The sequence below is a fragment of the Gossypium hirsutum genome, chromosome A09, assembly GCF_007990345.1.
Source record: "Gossypium hirsutum isolate 1008001.06 chromosome A09, Gossypium_hirsutum_v2.1, whole genome shotgun sequence".
Taxonomy (NCBI): domain Eukaryota; kingdom Viridiplantae; phylum Streptophyta; class Magnoliopsida; order Malvales; family Malvaceae; genus Gossypium; species Gossypium hirsutum.
Window position 1 is genome coordinate 65,011,170 of NC_053432.1, and position 6,728 is coordinate 65,017,897.

Consider the following 6,728-nt stretch of genomic DNA (forward strand, 5'->3'; position numbering starts at 1 on the left):
ATGAACCGAAGAAAGAAAGGGGGCATGGAATCAAACTGGTTTCAGTAAAGTTGAGGATAAGTTTCGCATGGTGACCATTTTAGTCAATGAGAGTGTAGAGCTCATTTGAAAAATCCATGAAACAACATAGTTTCGAGAGGGTGAGAATGTTGTTGGTAAGATAGATAAGGTGGTCATGGGGGTGATTAAGAGGTTAAGGAAACGGGCTCAGAAAACGTTGTTGAGGGTGGACTGCCATATGTCACGACTGGTGAGGTCTTCGAGTGAGGCGAGCTTGTGGACTAGGTCATTAAGAGATCCAAATTGGTTCGTTAAAATGATGATTGATTATGAGGGTTTGTAATTGTGAGGTGAGAATATGCGAAGCAATTTTTATTTTGGTTCCAACTTTCACATTTTTTTTTCATAAATATAAAAATGTTTTAACAAATGGAAAATATAAAAAAAAGAAAAAAGAAAACTATGTTAAAAGAGATGAAGAAGTGAGGAAAATAGAGTGAGAAGCAGAAGATAATGAAAAAAAAAGGAAAGTTAAAAGAACATAAAAGAAAAAAAATTAAATTGCTCAAAACGAAAAAATATGGGGACCAATTGTTAGGGGTGAGCAAATCTTGATTTGTTTCGAAAAAATCAAAAAAAAATTTGAATTTCGAGTTAATTGAATCAAGTTATTCAAATTATTTGAGTCAACTTGAATAAGTAATTCGAGTTTTGAGTTCGAATCAAGTTGAATTTTACAATTCAAATAATAGATTGATGTCAAAATTTAAAATGAGCAAATTGGTCACTTTCTCAACAAAAATTATAAAAATTCTAGAAATATATAAAAAAAAGTAAAAATAAAATAAAAATTTTCTAGAATAATTTGGTACCTAAATAAGTTAATTAATGATTCAAGTTTATCATACTAAAGTATTTTTCTTTAAAAGAGTTTTCAAATTTATGTGCTTTAACATGGAATTAGTTATACTGTAACAAGATTTTGATTTGGCATGTTTAATTTTTTAATTTAACTCGAACAATTTCACTCGACTTGATTCAAAAAAAAATTCAAATCGAATTAGGATGATAAAATAGGACACATCAACTCAACTAACTTGAAATTTTTTCACTCAATACCATTAATACTGATTAGCTTCTTCTTTTTAAAGAAAAAACCCTAAAGTGATAATTTCATCATTAGTAGGAAGAATAAATAATTCCCCTCCTAGTAACAAACCCTGCTTCCTTCAACATCTCCGCATTAATACTTAAAATTGATTGAATTATAGGTGTTGCAACAAATTACTTATCTTAATGTTTTCATTTGACTTTTACTCTTACTCTTACTCCTTATCTTAAAATAAATAAATAAATAAATGAAAGTTCAAAACCAATAGAAAAATATAAACCCTTTTCTGCTAATATTACCTTTTCCAATTCGCTGAGATTTTAGATAAAATCCCTTCTATTTTCAACAATTCTAAGGTTGAGAAATACAACTATTTGTGAATTCATGAAAAAGAAATAAAGCCAAAAAGCTTGAAAATTTAGGAGATAACTGGTGATTTAAGCCCATTATTTGTAGGCATAATGCTCTTTAAGATTGATTCTGGGAAGTGGGCTGATTCTGATTTTCAATGTCTTAAATCAAGTACCTAATCCCACACATTCTACTAGACCATCAACTTCCAATATTAACCAAACTACATCGTCTTCAACTATTACCAACTCGGCTAAGACCACTACTAGCACTAAGAACCCAAGTAAATAAGAAAGGGATCGATGAAAGGAGAACTGAACAATGGGTCGTAAGTGTATGAAGTCTCGACTGTACCAAATATTGATTGAGCCTGATCATGATGGTGATGGGAAAGAGTTCTTAGATTGTTTAGAAAGCATGGAGGAATTGGAATCAACTACTAAAAAGCTTGCAGAGTCACCCATTATTTTCTTGCATGTTACGATTGGAACTAAGGGATACCAAACCATTTAAGTGCGAGGGTATCTAAAAACCAGAAGGTGAATATTTTTGTGGTACTCACAAGTTTGTAGTTAAGTACTTGATTAAACAACTAAGCTGTAGTGTGCACAAAATGAAGCGAATTACTGTTACGGTTACTAATAGTAGATTGTTGAAATCATCCGAAATTTGTAGGGATTTGGATTGGTCGGTTCAGGATATTGCGTTTACAACTGATTTCTTTGTGATACCTCTTCAAGGGTGTGATACGTTACTTGGTGTACAATGGGTTGTGACCTTGTGGCCTATTGTGTGAGATTTCGAATCATTGACAATTCAATTTCTGCAATAGGGGCAAAAGATTAAATGGCAAGAATTGACATCTGGTGAGGTAATTTTTATGTAAAAAATGACAGCTTCGTAGGTTCCTTTATCAATTAAAGGTTCTTATAGTGTCATGGTTCTTCAACATCATAAACAAGATGATAGTACACTGCCTGTACGATATGAGCAAATACAACCTGGTCTTGATGAGTTGTTAAATAAATATGCTATGATATTTGAAGTGCCACAAGGACTACCGCCGGCTAGACAACATGACCACAAGGTTCCTCTTATTGATGAAGGTCAAATCGTTAAAATACAACCTTACAAGTATCCGACAATACAAAAGAATGAATTAGAGAAAATTATAGTCGAAATCTTTTTTTTTTTCTGAAAAAAGTAGGGATCGACCTTAAAACGAAGTATGGAGTCGCCACCAATCTTTTTTTGCTTAGGTGTGATTAGATCACCTAATAAAATATTTTATTCTATTTAAATCAATTTTGGCCTACGAAAATTTGAGAAAATGGGTTCGGGAGCCGGTTATGTACAAGGAAGGGTTAGCACCCTCAATACGCCCAAAATTGGTACCAAATTGACTAAGTACTGTCCTTATGTCTAAGATTTAAAAAATATTTTGAAATATGGTTCCTTTTAAAACATTTGAATGACTCAAATTGGATGTTAAAATTCTCTTGTTTCGAAGGAATACAGTATCATATCCAGCACGTTAGGACACAACCCTTTAAACCCTCGAAACCACAATCAATTCTCGATCAATTTTTCGATCTCCAAAAGCTCATATATTTGAAAATTAAAAAAGGATATTCGACTATTTGGTCCAACGAAAAAACTGAAACCCAGCATATTAGGGCACGATTTCTCGGATTCCAAACATAGAACATTGCCTTGTTTTAAAAATTAGAAAATACGGACGAAATTTTAAAGGAATATTTGATTATTTTGGACAAACGGAGAATCGAAACCCAGTACTTTAGGGCACGATTTCCTAAATTTCCAAACATCAAACATTGCCTTTTTTTTAGGAAATTTTCAAATAAACAATTGTAAAGCCAGCTCAAAACGCATTAGTTTGACTTGAAATAAAATGAAATAATTAATCTTAGAACAATAAGTTGAAAATTACAATGCTACACTTGTGAATAGGAAGCGAAATTATAAACATGGAACAACATACACGAATAATGTATCCTACTAATGAGTGAAAATTGTATAGATGTAAAAATAAAAAGAACAAATTTGCAAACATACAATAACAATGAGCTCACATCCAAACATTAATAATCTAAATAACGAAAAATAGAAATATTGCTAATTAAAGAAACAGATCCAAATAAAACTATAGCAAGCTTTCAGACATAGATAAATAAAATTAAGAAAGTACCACAAAAGACTAATAGACAATATAAAACGATAATATATGAATCAACATGAAAACCAAAAACTACACATAACATGCGAAAAAATACGTAGACTAGGAGCCAATATGATACAAAACAATTTAAAAACTATATGAAAAAATTGCAAATGGATAACACATGCTAAAATTTGAAATAATTTACATGCATAAAATAAAATAATAATAATAATACCTAAATAATTATTAAAATACATGTTATAAAAAGAAGAAATTCAAATCAAATAATGTGCAAGATATCTTAAAAGATGATACATCTATTTGAGGTTGACAATATACATACAGTAAAAAATAATTTAAATAATATATAAAATATGTAAGATTTTTAAATAACAAAAATATATAATAAAATATATTATTAGGGAATGAACTATATACATAATAGATTTAAAAAAAACATATATATAAATAGATTTAGAATAAATTATATGTATAAAATAACATGAAATTAATAATGTATATAGAATAAAATCAACTTTATCATGGACTATATATGTATAATAATATAAGAACATTTAAATGAAATATTATACAAAATTTTATAATAATATGTTATAAAAGGGAACCTTAAGATGATGATTTTATAAAGAACAAAGTAAATTTATCAAAGTAACTCAAAATATATATGAAAAAAGAAATTACAAAAATGAATGTTAAATGAATTTAAAAAATATAATGAATTATACAAATTAAAAAGACTCAATTAAAATAAAATTAAACTAAAAGAGGTACTTAATAAATAAAATAAACCATTGAAATTAAAGCAATGACTAAAGCGCAATGTGCGCGAATGTATAGGGATCAAAGCTGGAAATATTCCAGCTTCCAAAACGCAGCATTTAACTATAGGCTAAATTAAAACTGCGTACAAATCTCAGGAAAAAAATTAAAAAGTGAAAGAAACAAAAAAGGACTCAATCAAATAACAACGCAAATAGGAAGGACTAATTGCGAAAATATCCCCTCTCCGCAGAAACATGCGGATCCTAGGGGCACTGAATCTGGTCGGGTCGGATGAGGCTTATACAACGTCATTTCAAGGCCACTGAATCATGCCTTAAATGGCATCGTTTCGTGTCGTCTATAAAAAGAAAAAATAATCATAAAAAACTTAAACATTTCAGCAAAGAAAAGGGAAAAAAATGGAAAACCCTAAATATTTTCCCTCATTCAGTCCGCCGTCCAACCACCATTCCATCACTATAATCGTGGATGATGGCATGCAGTGGCTCCCCCCGTTTAGGACCTAGCCTCAAGGGTTGCCGATTTCAGCCCCAGAATCCCATCTTAAGCTTCAATTTCAACGAAGGAAATAAGGACTCTGATGGCTCATTCGCGAAGGTAAGCCTTCTCCTTTTCATTTTCTTATGCTAAAACTACACGCAAAATCCAGAAAGAAAACAGATTGAAAAGAAAGAATGTATAAAGCATTTGAAAATCACCTTTTGATAATTTTTGGTTTCTTTTTAATTCAATATGCATAAAAAAAATTACAGTTCTCCTCTCTTTGGCTTTATAGCCGAACCAAAATAAATGAAAAATAAAGTTTTTTTGCTACTTCTTTGTGCTGTTGTTGTTGTTTGTTTTCTCTGCAGGTATGGCATTTTCTGGCATCGTACGGAGGTACGGAGAAGCTACATAGTGAGGTGGTCGTGGCTGTGGGCGTATGGAGGCTGGGGCTTGGCTACGGCGCAATGGGGAGAAACCCTGGGGTTTCTGTTAGTGTTTTAATTTTGGGCCATTTAGGCCTTGTATTTCTGGGCTAGGTTTTAGGTTTGGATCACATTTGTTGTTGGGCTATGGACTATTGTAATTTGGGTTATAATTTTGGCCCTGGACTGTTTATTTATTCGGTTTTATTTATTGTTTTAATCTGGGCCAAAATTGGCCTATTACAGTTGTCCCTCTTTGCTCATTATTGTATAACGAGAATGGAGCAAAGACTATAAAAGGGCCAATTTTGCATAGACCCGCTGAGTCTTAGCGCTTTTATTCTTCTTCTTCAAATAACCTCGTTCCAATCCACTATATCTTCAGAGGTATAGGAATTGGTGCTTTGACCCGCTCCAACTTCATTTCAAGGAGAAGAGATTTGTGTATTTTTATCATGTTCTATTGCAACTTCAAAGAGATAAGGATGGTGGCTTCAATCTGCTCCACTGCAACTTCAGGGAGATGAGATCTGCTATCTTCAGTCTACTCCACTACAACTTCAGGGAGATAAGACTTGGTGACTTAAATCTGCTTCCTTGCTACCTCAGGAAGATAATATTTGCCATCTTCGATCTGCTCTACTACTACTTAGGGAGATAAGATCTACAATCTTCAGCCTGCTCCACTCCTGCTTAGGGAGACAAGGCTAGCGGCTTGAATCTACTCCCTTGCTACCTCAGGGAGATAAGATTCGTCGTCTTCAAACTGCTCTATTGCTACCTCTGTAACAGCCCGATTTTGGGCCTAGTCGGAACAGTGGTTTCAGGACCTCTATTTCGAGGCCAGAGAAAATTATTTTAGTATTATTTTATGTGTTATAATATAATTTTATAAATGCATGTAAATTTTGGTAAGTTAATTTTAGCAATTTCTAGTCCAATTTCGAAAAAGGACTAAATCGCGTAGAAGGTAAAAGTTGTGTTTTAATACCTAAAGGTGTTAAATTGCCTTGTATCTTAAATTGGGGGTCTTTAAAGTGAAATTAGGCCATTGAAAGTGTGATGGCCGACCATGGGAGACAAAATTGTTGAAAAGTCAAAATTAGGTGAAATTTGATCACCAATTTTGACTAGTTTTATTATTAACAAATCAAAAAGAAAAAGCTATCATTTTTCTCTTCTCCTTCACCAAAATATGCAGCAAAGAAAGGGTTTTGAAGCTGGAAAATTTCAGCAACATATTTCCCTTGCTTGTAAGTGATTTTAATGTCTTTGCTTGATAATTTTTACATTTTTGGAACCCCTAAAGCATGAGCTTTCATAAGAGGGGACTATTTTGCAAAATGATGAAGAGCCTAGGGTTTTGATATGA